Source organism: Chrysemys picta, chromosome 4 (genome assembly GCF_011386835.1).
Source record: "Chrysemys picta bellii isolate R12L10 chromosome 4, ASM1138683v2, whole genome shotgun sequence".
Classification (NCBI taxonomy): domain Eukaryota; kingdom Metazoa; phylum Chordata; order Testudines; family Emydidae; genus Chrysemys; species Chrysemys picta.
In genome coordinates this window covers 107,106,735-107,120,211 of record NC_088794.1, presented here as the reverse complement: position 1 = coordinate 107,120,211, position 13,477 = coordinate 107,106,735, and the positions used below count along the sequence as shown (strand labels likewise).

Sequence of the window (13,477 nt, the reverse complement as noted above, 5' to 3'; positions counted from 1 at the left end):
CCTTAGAGATTCTAGGTAGCCACAGGGTGTTAACACGTTAGTATAGGAAAGAATCATTAACAGGTAGAAAAATATTGTTACACTTTAATTAATGGCATGTACCAGATTGTTCGCTGAGAAACTTTTCCCCATCCATGGCTATAAAATTACAGAACAGGCCTCATGGTAGTGGAAACCGCGTTCCCCCCCCCCGCCACACACACACACACAGGACCTCACTGCAGTGCCTCCATTGTGTTCTGAAGAAGGCACTTTTACAAGGAGAGCAGCTCTTTTTCCACTCCATTGCAAGTTCTTGGCCTCTCTGATAAGACTTCAATGATGTCAGATAGTAATCATCAGCTAGGACATAAAAAGGTTCTACATACCATTTTCAGTGGGTTTTTTTTTTTTTTTAAATTATGTTCTTCCCCATACCCCAAACATACTATAGTAGAATAGGTACAATGATCTCAGTTAAAGTACACTTCTATTCTGAAGAATGAACTACAGTACGTAAAACCGACTGTCAAATTCAACAGATCTGCCCCTTCTGTGGTATCCCACAACGTATTGATTTGCTTTGTTAATAAAATAACTAATCAGATATTTTTGTTTGGGGCTGCAGATCTAACAGTTATGGATGAATGAGCTGGATTTGTGAAACAGAATATTGTTCGCAATTATTTTGAACTTAGGGCCAAAATCTGCTGTCATTTACACTTGAGCAATCCCACCGAAGACTGCAGGGTTGCAAAGACAAAGCATGATTTGAAGACAGCGGGTTTGCACCAATGTAATCCAGGAGAGAATCAATCAATCTTTAATTAGGAGTGATGATGCACGAGCCCAAAAGAACCAGCTTGTCTTTCAGGTCCCAGGTTGAATTTGTGGTGCTGACCATTAAAAAGACATTTAAAAGTCAAACCAAACGTAGCCTGGAAATCTGACACGAAAGTGGAACTTCGATATCATTTTTGCAGTCACATTTCTGAGTACAACGACATTTTAAGTAACCAAGACAAGGTGGCTAAGAGTTCGGCAAGTAATTTCTGTAGTAAATTCACAGAAAAGTGCATTTATAGTGAACCAAGACTATTTGCAAATTTGGTGGATAGTTTCAGGTTAACAAAATCTGAAAAAAATTTAAAAAAAAAAGTGTTGAATCAAAACTACATATTCAAAATGAGAAGTTGACATTATTCTAAATATAAATTCAAAATAACATTTGAAATGTTTTCATTTCAATCCAAATGAAATATTTTGTTGCTGAAATGGAAAATACAAATTTTTTTTTGGTTTGGCCACCAAACATTGGGAGGCGGGGGAAGAAAGGGGGGAGGGGGAAAAAAAAAAAAAAAGACACACACACCAACCAACCATGTGTTTAGCTCTACTAATAAGTTCATCTCATCTTTGTTATTTAAACAAAGGTTCCCAAATAGTTTTAATGAAATGAGAGAGTAGCTTTGCACACTGAAAATTGTTCAGATCATTGTGTGGAGTAACGTCCTATAACAGAGAGGCGCTGTTGTGGAGTGTGACACATGGCCATCTGAACCATACACCCAAAAGACACATGGCAACACTTCGGAATTGCCCCACCCCCTCCATGTATCCAAAAATCACATTAAAGCAATTGAAATACTCCTTTATAAAGGTTGCTAAACTGAAAACCCAGGATACCATATTACAGAGTTCCATTTATACATTGACAGAGGCTATTTCTTTCCTGAATTACTTTAACATGAGATTTTATAACCAAGGTTCTCTTCCACCTGCATGGGCAGTATCTTACAGGACTTGGATAAATCTCTTCTCCCCATTGCAGTTGGACTATGCATTGATTGACTACCACCCTCTAACCCAGATATGGATACAGTCTGTAGAACTATGATTTGTACATGATGAAACAAGTGGAGTAAATGTAACATTATTATTCTATTAGGCAGTTTGGCAAACTGGAGAGCTCTAATATACTGGCATAAAAAACCTTACGTCTTCCAGATGGAAAATTATTTTCCCTTTGTGAGAGACATTCCTCTGCAAACTAATTCTGTAGATGAAAATTGAACATGTGTCTTAGACAAAGGCAGTCCTTAATGGCCCTTATTGCCCATGTGACATTCAGGGAAATACACTTAAGTGTACAAATTTGAAAATCATCATAATGAGATGTACATATTATTCCTAAAACTACAACATACATTCTCATGAAGCTCACAGTATAAATCTTTGAGAGTCCTCACCGTAGGTGCCACCTAGATCCAGTACTATGCAATATTTTCATTATTGACTTGGATAACAAATAGAGAACATGCTTCTAAAATTAGTGGATGACACCAAACTGGGAGAGATTGCAAGTACTTTGGAGGACAGAATTAGAATTCAAACCAACCTTGAAAAATTGGAGAATTGGTCTGAAATCAGCCAGATGAAATTCAATAAAGTCAAGTTCAAAATACTTTACTTTAGGAAGGAAATAATATCAAATGCATAGCTACAAACAAAGTGACTGGCTAGGTGATAATATCGCTTAAAAGGATCCAAGGGTTATAGCGGATCACAAATTGAACATGTGTGCATCTACAATGGGATACAGATGCAAAAAAAGTTAATGTTCTGGCGTGTATGAACAGCAGTGTCACTTGTAAGACATGGGGGCGAGGGGTAATTCTCCTGCTCTATTCTGCACAGATAAGGCCTCAGCTGGAGTATTGTGTCCAATTCTGGGCACCACACATTAGGAAAGATGGGGCAAATTGGAGAGAGAGTCCAGAAGAGAGCAACAAAAGTTATAAAAGCTTTAGAAAACCTGACCAATGGGAAAAAGGTTTAAAAGTGGGCATCTTTAGTTTTGCAAAAAGACGATGGATGGTGGACCTGATAGTCTTCAAATATGTTCGGGGCTGTTATAAAGACGACTGTGATCAATTGTTCTCTATGTCAGCAGAAGGTAGAGAAATAGTAATGGGCTTAATCTACAAACAAGGGAGATTTAGGTTAGATATTAAGAAAAAAAATTCTAACAGTAAAGCACTGAAATAGGCTACCATGAGAGGTTATGGAATCCCTGTCACTGGAGGTTTTTAAGAACAGTTGGACCAGGGATGGTCTAGGTTTACTTGGTCCTGCCTCAGTGCAAGGGGCTGAATTTGTTGACTGTGAGCCCTGTATTCCTAGGATTCTATAATGTTCATGCTTTCACTGTGCTACTTGGCAAATCATCTGCATTTGCCCCCTCATGTTTTGCATTTGGATGTGAACTTGTTCACTAGCTTTGTAAATGCCTGTAACCCTTGGTAGGGTTAGCATGGGTTCTCTGAGCACTCATTTGAGCTCCTTCATCTCTATTACTAATATTACAAATTAGTTCATCTTATGCAAGTCATGGCAAATCTTAAGAGTCAGCCATTTCACATTTTGTTAATATACTGATCTATTGTTAACCATATTCTTGATTACACTTTTGGAAAAGACCTTTCACCATGACATTTTTTGAGAGTTGAAAATGCTTTAGGAGTACTTCTAGGATTTGACATGGGTCTTCCTGGTCTGCTCCTGACATTTCCAGATGCTGTTGGAACATATGGCAAACTTCGCCCATTACAGCTAGTAGTATGGCTGCTTGCTTCCTTTTTATCCAGTCCCTTTGCAATTTTGTAGTTTTCCTATTGTTACCTAAAGAATGTCCAGCTGCTAAACACATCCCCTTTGCTGTCCATCTGCTCAGGATTCTGTTATGCTACTTTGATAATTGTTTTCTTTGCTTTGAGATCTTTCTTTGAAATGCTCTTGTGACCCCATGCTTCAGAGAAGGGACTTAAGGAAAACATTAGCTGTTCTTATCAGTTTAATATCTGATATGCCCTTTATTTGGCCATAGGAGTGGTCTTTCTGTCAGAAATATACATCTTTTACTATCGCCCTATAAAGCTGCAAGTCTGACCTTGTTATAAGCCTTTGAAAAACTGCAGTTCACGTATGCTCAGTAGAGACTTCCTGGGGATCACCAGCTAAAATCTGCAAAGATTCCATCCTCAGAGCATATTTAAGTATCTCATAGTTTCTAGTATTAGCCAGACTGTACATGCACAGTCCCCTTTCAGCAACTGAGCCTCTTCCATCCAATCCACGACTATGGAGGCTCAAAAATGACTTGGATGCTAAGGGCTGCACCTAGCTACAGTGATTTGGGGTGGGGCCAGGTAGTGGAACCTACAGCAGGGAATCTGTGTCTCTTGTGATCTCAGTGGCCTGCCTGCTGGCACCCAGGCAACATGGAGGAAGCAGCTGACTGATTCAAATGTAGACAAAGGAGTAGATGCATCAGACTGCTTGTCTCAATCTGGGACTGGAGGTATGTGAGATGTATTTAAAAAGTGTAAAATTACAAGCTATCACAAAGTTTAAGAGTTTCCTGGTTCTACTGGCAGACTAAGGGTGGGAGGCAGGGGAGCATGAAGCAAGTGATCTGGATCTTGTGTAGTCAATCTGCAGAGAACCAGCCTAGAGCAAGTTTCATTATGCTTCGCTGCCTTGGGGAGCAGCCTGCTTTGCCTCTCTCTGGTTCTGGGTTCTTGTGTGTTAGGACTTTGGATTCTAAGACAAAAGTATTGTCATGTTACAACCTTAAAGAGTATTTTATGCTTTTTAATTTAACTAGGAACATAAGAGGATTGGGGGGAGATGAGAAACTATAATTGGAAGGTTGTGGGAGGGGAGAGGAAAGACTGCTGGGGCAAGATTGGAACTCAGACAACTAACCTGAATGGGTACTAGGCCTGGGATAAGAAGCCTGAGGAGTGGAGACAGGGACTGGGTAGGCTAGAAGAATGGAACTGGTACAAGTTGCTTGGGGTGGTGCAGAGAGAGGACTGGACCAGGGACAGGGTAGAAAGCTGTTGCTGTGTAACCTTAATTTTGACCCTTTAGGGTATATGCATTATAATATTCTTTAATTACATGATCACACACTATTTTTCTACAGAACCCCATCTCATTCACTATACAAGATGGATAGTCTCAATCAGTAAGCAGCTATTTAATATTTATTTTATCATTATCTCATGTGTGGCCATAGGTCTTATTTACTGCCCACAATTCAAACCCTACTCTGAAGACAGGATTATTAATTTCCTTATAGGCATTTCTATAGTCCTCACTATAATGAGTGTTTCACAAACACTCATGAATTTATTTTCACAGCACCCCCGTAACAAGTGGGGGTGCTAGACAAGGGGTTCTCAAACTGGGAGTCAGGACCCCTCAGGCGATCACGAGGTTATTACTGTCAACCTCCACCCCAAGCCCCGCTTTGCCTCCAGCATTCATAATGGTGTTAAATATGTAAAAAAGTGTTTTTAATTTATAAGGGGGGGGCAGGTCACACTCAAACTTACTATGTTAAAGGGGTCACCATTACAAAAGTTTGAGAGCCACTGTGCTAGACCCATTGTACAGACAGGGAACTGAGATTAAAATTATAAATATCTGCTAATTTCAGAAAACTTGGACCTGCTTTTTCAGAGTAGATAGCATTATATGGCATTTTATATGTTCAAAGCACAGCTCCTATTAACTTCAGTAGCAGCTGAGAGTGCTCAGAACTTCTGCAAATCAGACCCCAGAGCAGAGGCGGGCAAATTTTTCGGCCTGAGGGCTGCATCGGGTTTCGAAAATTGTATGGAGGGCCAGTTAGGGGAGGTTGTGCCTTCCCAAACATCCAGGCATGGCCCTGCCTCCCCACCCCCGCTTCTTGCCCCAAACACCCCCAGAACCCCCGCCCCCAACTGCCTCCTGCTACCCCATCCAACCCCCCCCTCCTTCCTGACTGCCCCCCCCAGGACTCCTACCCCCATTCAACCCCCCCGTTCCCTGCCCTCTGACCACCCCGCCCACCCCACCCCCCACCTCCTCTGCCCTCTATCCACCCCCCCCCCACACTCGCTTCCCCCTTACCACACTGCCTGGAGCACCGTGTGGCTGGCAGCACTACAACCGCGCCGCCCAGCTGGAGTCAGCCACGCCATCACGCAGCACAGAGCACCGGGTCAGGCCAGGTTCTGCAGCTGCGCTACCCCAGGAGCTCATAGCCCTGCCACCCAGAGCATTGGGCCGGCTACGCAGTGAGGGGGAGTGGCTGCGGGGGAGTGGCCAGTGGCCAGCCTCCTGGGCCAGGAGCTCAGGGGCCGGGCAGGAGGGTCCTGTAGGCCGTAGTTTGCCCCTCTCTGCCCCAGAGCCTCAAGTCACCCACCCAGAAAATGAGGAACACAATTAGGGAAAAGTTTTGTTGAAGCCACTTGACTGGCACCACAGAGAGCTCAGTGGTAGAAGCAGGGATAGAATCTAGTTCTCTAGAGTAGCATTCAACTGCCTTAACCATGAGACCATCTTTTCTCTTCCAGCAATCTTCTCCCTCATTCACAGCACACTTCCCAGGTTCTGCACCAAATGAGGTAGAAGTCTTATGGATAACAGCCTGATTCATCCCCAGGTCCATTTTAGGCTCTGAATGATACAGAAGTCCTGTGGATAAAAGTATGTGATCACCTAATTTAAAACCATATAGCACATTCACAAGCAGGCCACATGCAACTCTTCTGGCATTTCTTAACTTGTGAGCAATTGACTTTGCAAACTTAACATTCTTTTAACTTTAGTTTTTATATTTAATATACATATAAATCTTACATTTCTATGACCCAGATCCTGCATGGGGCTGGGTCTAGGCTGGACACCCAGGTGGATCTAATTGTAAAATCAGGGTTCTGCTTAAACACATACAGCCACATGGCAATTTAATTGAGGCATCTAATACATAGGCATCACAAGAGGAAGCCAAAGAGCAAACAATATCATGTTATGGACACCAAATATGAGGTTAGGTGTGTAGTATTTTGGTACAATTATTTATCTTCAATATTTACAGTGTAGGATTAAATTTTACTAGTGGGGTAGTTTAAAGCCTATACAAATAATGGTTTGTGCAACAAATCAGATGAGGCATAATATGTATTCGTTTAGTGATGGACTCAAGGGATCATAGATTAAAAAAGGAATGATCCAAAAATTAACTCTTCAATGAATATACAGTCAGTCCTAGATAAACTTTGGCTTGAAAATTTAAATGCTGTGTAAGGTTTGTAATTTCACTTAAAGCTGAAAAGTCTGAACCCAAAGACAATTTTCAGCTTCAGTTAAAAAAAAAAAAAAAATTCTGAAATCTTATATTGGGATGTTCTTAGAACTTAAGTTTCTAGGGGAGAAGTCTCTGTACAATAAAACTAATTTCTCTATAAAAAAAGTTCAATATACTCTATACAAGTTAAAGTTTCAGTTAATACTAGTATATAGATCTAAAAGAGAAGATATAAGAGCAACACACAAGAATCCCAGTTTATTCATATACCTGGAGTTTTGCAGTACTTCAACACAGCATAAGAGGATTTTAAAATCCCAGAAAAAGCCTCAAAGAAATGGGAATTTTGCAACATAAAAATTTAATCAGCCCATACACAATGTCTGCTCACGCACAACCTTTACCTTGATAAAAATTAAAAACCAAGTAGCATTTTACTTAGCTCTCATAAAGTCACCCAGGTTGTTTTTTGGTTTGGGGTTTGGTTTTTGGGGGAGGATGCGGGGGTGGAGGAGAGATTTGGCTGCATTAGTATTAGTCACTTTTACTTGCAAACAGATTTGGGACTTCAGGCAGTTGCCTTGCTCCTCACTTTCCCAGGGCCACCCAGAGGCTTTAGGGGACCTGGGGCAAAGCAATTTCAGGGGCCCCTTCCATAAAAAAAAGTTGCAATACTATAGAATATTATATTCTCCTGGGGGCCCCTGTGGGGCCTGGGGCAAGTTGCCAGTAAGCTAGGAGCAGCAAGGCTCTAAACCCTTCCTGCAAGGAAGGCCGCACTCCGTCCCCAGAAGGGAAGATAAACAAGCACAAGGGACTGACTGAGGGAAGGAATAGCCATACCCTGTGCTACCTACAAGGATTTGCTTTGCCCAAGCCTGTGTCTCCAAGGCTAAAAAGGACTGAGCCTGCTGAGGAGAAAGAGGTACTTTGCCACAATAGCTAGGAAAATGGAAGCCCAGAAAGGTTAAGTGACTTTTTCAAGACCACAGAGTGAGTCAGAGAAATAGAACCCATGTCACGTTCCATCCAGTCTAGTCCTATTCACTGAAACGCACTCTCTAGTAAGTTGTATTAGCAGCTTAACATTCTCAATATGCAGGAGCACTTACAATCTTTTAGAAGTAACATTGCATTCAATGAGTTTGAAAAGAAGAGGGTTCAATGAGAGAATTGGTGGCATTCCACAATCTGACCAATCATCTATTTTAAGAGACTAGGTGGGTGAGGTAATCTCTTTTAATCGGGGCAACTTTTGTTTCTGAGAGAGAAACAAGCTTACTCTAATATCCTGGGACCAATGCAGCTGCAACACTGCATAGAATCAAGTTGACAAGCAACTAATGCCACTCTCCATGAAATTCCTTTAGCACAAAAGCAAAGGAACACCATGCAACAATTATGGTAGCAACTAATCTTGAAAGTTCTCACTCCTCCCAGTTACAAAAGGCCACCAGGCAATGCATACATATAACTCTTGCTTCCACTTTTTCCAGTATCTGAATTTCCCTGGGGGAGCTTTGGCACATAACACTAGCCTAATGAGAGAAACTTAGCAGAAGTAAGACTATTGTTACATGGCCTTATGGTCTGATTCTTGGCTGGCTAACATCAACAGGCAGTGCTCCTGGAATAATGAAAGCACATTAAACCCAAGGTCCTGGTTTGTTTATTGCTTGAAAAGAGCACACAGACACCTCACCTTGTGCTGGTGGTGTTGCAATAACACTTTTTCCTTTCTTCAAGAGGAAAGAACAAATACACTTCTGAACTGTGTATTACTTCAAGCCAAGGATCCTTCCGCTATCAGAGCGGCCACATGCCCTTTGGGAAGCTACCTGTTTGCAAGCCAAGAAAAATCAGTCTGCCAGAATAGTAACTTTGTTACTATGTACAAGAGTTATATGTATGCATTGCCTGGTGGCCTTTTGTAACTTGGAGGAGTGAGAACTTTCAAGATTAGTTGCTACCATAATTGTTGCATGGTGTAACTTTGCTTTTGTGCTAAAGGAAATTTGTGAATGTGGTCATACCCCCAGGTGAATGTCAAGGGTTGGTAGCTATTGAGATGTAGAGTAGTTAAGTAAAGTCATGCCTCAAATATTCTGCAGTGTTCCAGCATGTTCAGAAACTCTTCTCTTTACATGGATCTATGTCTTTGCTTTCTGTTCAAAGCAATTAAAGTAAAAGGTAACCAAAGTACAGTACACCTACCTGCCCAAGTTCTCCCTTCACCCCCCCAATCACTTTATAGTAGAGCTGTAACAAAATTTGACTTTATCCAATCAAATTATAGTAAAACAGTCTGCTGTGCAGCAGAGTAGTTTTTCAAATATCTGTTAGTGACATCATTGTCTGTATTGCAACATGAGTCTCTCATAAAGCATCTCTCTCTTAGCCGGAGGTAAATGCTGTGTCCCAAGAGTGCAAGACCAAGTGATGAGGAATCCATTAATGTTTTCCCTTCTAAACAAAAATGTTTGCTTATAATCACAACCAAAACTCTGTTCCTGTAACAAACTCCATGTCAGCTCAGAGAGGTAGCAGTACTTGGCAAACAGTCTTGTTTTAAACTGGCAGCCTTACTCACCAGTCTGGGGAATTATCAGCATTATCCTCAATCAGGCTTTAGCCTTTGCCTCTGAGATCCATTTGCTGTCCAAACTCACGAAGGAAAACAAAATTTCCAGCTTTCTGCCCAGCCATAACTCCCAAGGCTTCCCCCTTCCCTGAGAACTACCACAAACAATTCTCCCTTTCTGCAGTCTTCCTCCCAACCCTTTCCTGAAGCTCCTTATAGGTGTAACCCTTCTGCCCATCTAAGTTGGCAGCAACAAGGGCCGGGTTCTGTATCTAGGGGTTCCGTTTCAATAACACGATGCAAAACCGGCTCAAGCCCCCACCCAGTGACCTGGGACAATTACATACCACCCCCTGGGCGCCTCTAAGAGGCAATACTTCCCCTCTCGCAAGCACGGAGTCTGAGTGTAACAGAAAATGTTTAATAACATGAGGTAAACAACATCAGCATTAAATTGGAAAAACACCACAAACAGGCTTCATGAGAAAAAAAACCCACCCCAGCAAATTGGGCTGTGTCCTTTCCCTTTGGTTCTTGAAACCAGCAACCCAAGAATCACCAAAGTCCCAAAAGTCCAACAACCCCAAAATCTCTTGGGTCCAGCAACACAAGGATCGCCAAAGTCCCAAAAGTCCAACAACCCCCCCCCCCCCAAAGTCTCTTGGGTCCAGCAACCCAAGGATCACCAAAGTCCCAAAAGTCCAACAACCCCCCAAAGTCTCTGTCCCTGGTCAGTGCAGCCCCAGAGTTCAAGCTGGGGGGGGGGGAGGCACGCAGGGTGTTAAGGGGCACCTTACGTGATCCGAGGCCGACCGGCTGCCTCTCCGTGGGGTTCCGCCGCAGCCTTCTCCACGAGCCACTCCACTCCACCAGCTGTCCCGTGAGCCGCTCCCGCCGTCCACAAACTGCTCTGGCAGCTGCTCCGCTCTGCTCACCAGCCTGTGAGCCGCTCAGCTCTGCTCCACTTCAGCCGTTCCTTGGGCCGCTCCCACAAGGCTCCGCTCTGCTCGCTGATTCTCCAGCCACTCCACCCTGCTCACCGACCTGTGAGTCGCTCAGCTCCAACCGTCCCGTGAGGCTCCACTCTGCTAGTGGCTCCACCAGCCACTTAACAATATAGCTTCAGGCTCCCCCACTAGTTAACGCAGTCTCAGTGATCTCAGCTCTTAATAACCTTAGCTCTTTTGTGATTTCAGCTCATAGTAGGGGAGCCCCAGTGCTAGTGCACCATTGGCCCAAAGTGAATTCAGCTCAGCAGCCTGTAAATAGACTCCTAATGGAATCAAAGTTAGCTCTGACATTCAACAGTGGAGAGAGGAAGTAGTGCAATTGGTGTTTCAAACCCTCAAAGAGGGCCCATAGCATCAGATATAAATACCTGTTCACATCCTCTCTCCATTCACTGGGTTTTGTAACCCATGCCCCTTGTCAAGCAAGTGCTACTTAGGTAATGGTGAAGGACTCACTCAGTCCTTCTGTCATACAACAGTTCCACTGGCCTTGATTCACAGAATCAGGGTAACAAAACTTTATTATTCCTGCCCCAATAACAGAGAAACTGGGGATCCCACACCAGCCAAAGTAACCACTTTGAGTTGCTGTTGTTTCATGCCAGGCGAGTGGGTGTGCCTATGCAAACCAGATCAGCCCCTGGAGTTCTTTTCCACACTCGCCATAATTCACCACCAGATGTCAGGGTAGAGCTCATCCTGACTCTGCTTACATAGGGAACACCTGTTCCCCAACCCCACTTCTCAGCAGCATCTGATTAATAACCAGGGCTGTCTGGCCTAGGCCTCCGGCCCTTAAAGGGGCAGGCCACCCTGCTACTCTGCACTTTGCTGGAAAATTTGTATTTGTTCTTGAAAATATATAGAGGACTGTATAACACATTGATCAACATATAAAATTTAAAAGGGGAACGAGACCCAAGATCTTGCAAGTCAGGGAGAAGAATGGGAGTCCACATGTTTTCTGCCCTGGAGCAATTCTTGAAAACACCTGTTATTCAGTGCAAATTAAACCATTCCATTTTTTAAAAATTGTTTTTCCAGATGTATTTTATGAGATCCAGGGATAATTAAGCAGTAACCACAGAGGATCAGGGAAGATCCATTAGAGAAAAACAAATTGTACCAGGCAGCTTTCCCTTAAATTTGGTGTCTGAATTTTACCACAGGGATCCCTGGAACCCCCTTGAACACATTACTGATAGCTAGTTTAATGCCAAATGAGGAGCAGGCACTGCTCACTCTCCCATGGTAGCTATGACATGCCTGGTTTAACCACTTTTGCCCCACTTCCTCATTACCTGTTATGTCAGTACGTGGGACAGAAAAGGATATTGTAAGGAGATTTTGCTGCTTCAAGTCTCTCCCCACAGCACCATCCTCTTCATATCAGACCAGACCCAGAGACTGGCAGGCCCGTTACCCCACTATTTCTACTCCCTCTCCCACCCAGGGTGGGATTCACTAGAGATTTTTAGCTGCCTAACTTCCATTTTAGGTGCCTAAATCCAAAATTTAGATTCTCAAAACCCCCACTCAGCTGCTGCCTAACCCTGAAAGCACTTAAGTTTCCATTGGCAAAATCACCTAGATGCGAACATTTCTGCTAGTGTGCATGTATTAAGCTGCCTCAGTCCTCGTGCCACTAAGCAACTCAGCTGCTCAGCATCTAAGCTCCAGCGGGATTCACAAACTAGGCATTCCCTTGCTAATCGTACCTGCCAAGCCCAATCTGGTAGACATGCTCAGAGGCTGCCTTGGAGCATGTCTCCAAAACGCATTTGGAAGACGACCATGTTTTAGATGCAATAGCCCAGTGGTTAAAGCACTCACCCAGAATGTAGAAAACCTAGGTTCAAATATCTCCTCTACCTCAGAAAAGCAGCAACTTGAATCCAGGTTTCCTACCTCCCAGGTAAGTGCTGTACCCATTGGATTATAGAGTATTTCTTGCTTGTGCTTTCTGTCTCTCATGCAATGAATAATTAAGTATTTTGCTCAGAGTGGAAGAGTTTCAACAGAAGATAACCACTGCTATATGATACTGTGGGTAAGAAACTCACTGGAGACAGCTGTGTCCAAGTCCCTGCTTCTCTCCAGCAGAAGGGGGATTTGAATCTGGGTCTCCCACAGCCTGGATGAGGGTGCTAACCACATAGGTATTAGGTAGAAGTGAGTGCTTAGACCCTGCCTATAGCCTATACTATCAAAAGCAGCATAGACATTTGGATTATACATATATTCAGTTGTATACTGTGTACTTATTAGAGAGAGATTGACTTTGGGTAACATTTTCAAAAGCACCTAAGTGACTTAGGAACCTAAGTTTCATTTTCAGAAGTAACTTGGGAGCTTAAGTCTTATTGAAAGTCAACATGCCTAAGTCATTTTTGAAAATGAGACTTTATCTTCTGAATCACTTAGGCTTTCTAATGCCTAAATACCTTTAAAAATCTGGGCCTTAGGGTCTTAAGACACTTGGATGGTTTTGAAAATTTCATCCTTAGCCTAGGCTATTTTATATAACAATGCAAAGCAACTTGTCCAACACATCAAACTAGTAGATGGGTGCAGGGCCGGCTCTAGGCACCAGCAAAACAAGCTGGTGCTTGGGGCGGCACATTTTTAGGGGCAGCATTCTAGCGCGGGCCATGCCGCCCCTAAAAATGTGCCCCGGCCGCCCTAACTCACCTCCGCTGCTGCCGCTCACGCGCCGCTGTTCGCCCTCCCGCCCAGGCTCTCAAACCCGGGAGGGAGGGGGAGATC

The 13,477-nt window shown here is 43.3% G+C and overlaps 1 protein-coding gene across 1 annotated transcript in view; it reads right to left on the bottom strand.

Annotated features, from left to right (window-relative positions):
* Window positions 1-9,853, bottom strand: part of AKAP6 (A-kinase anchoring protein 6) — a 427,955-nt gene extending 418,102 nt beyond the window's left edge. Inside the window, exon 1 of the mRNA XM_065595443.1 lies at window positions 9,711-9,853. The gene's annotated coding sequence lies outside the window, so the exon portion shown is untranslated. The remainder of the gene's footprint in view (window positions 1-9,710) is intronic.
* Between the last annotated feature and the right edge of the window lie 3,624 nt (window positions 9,854-13,477).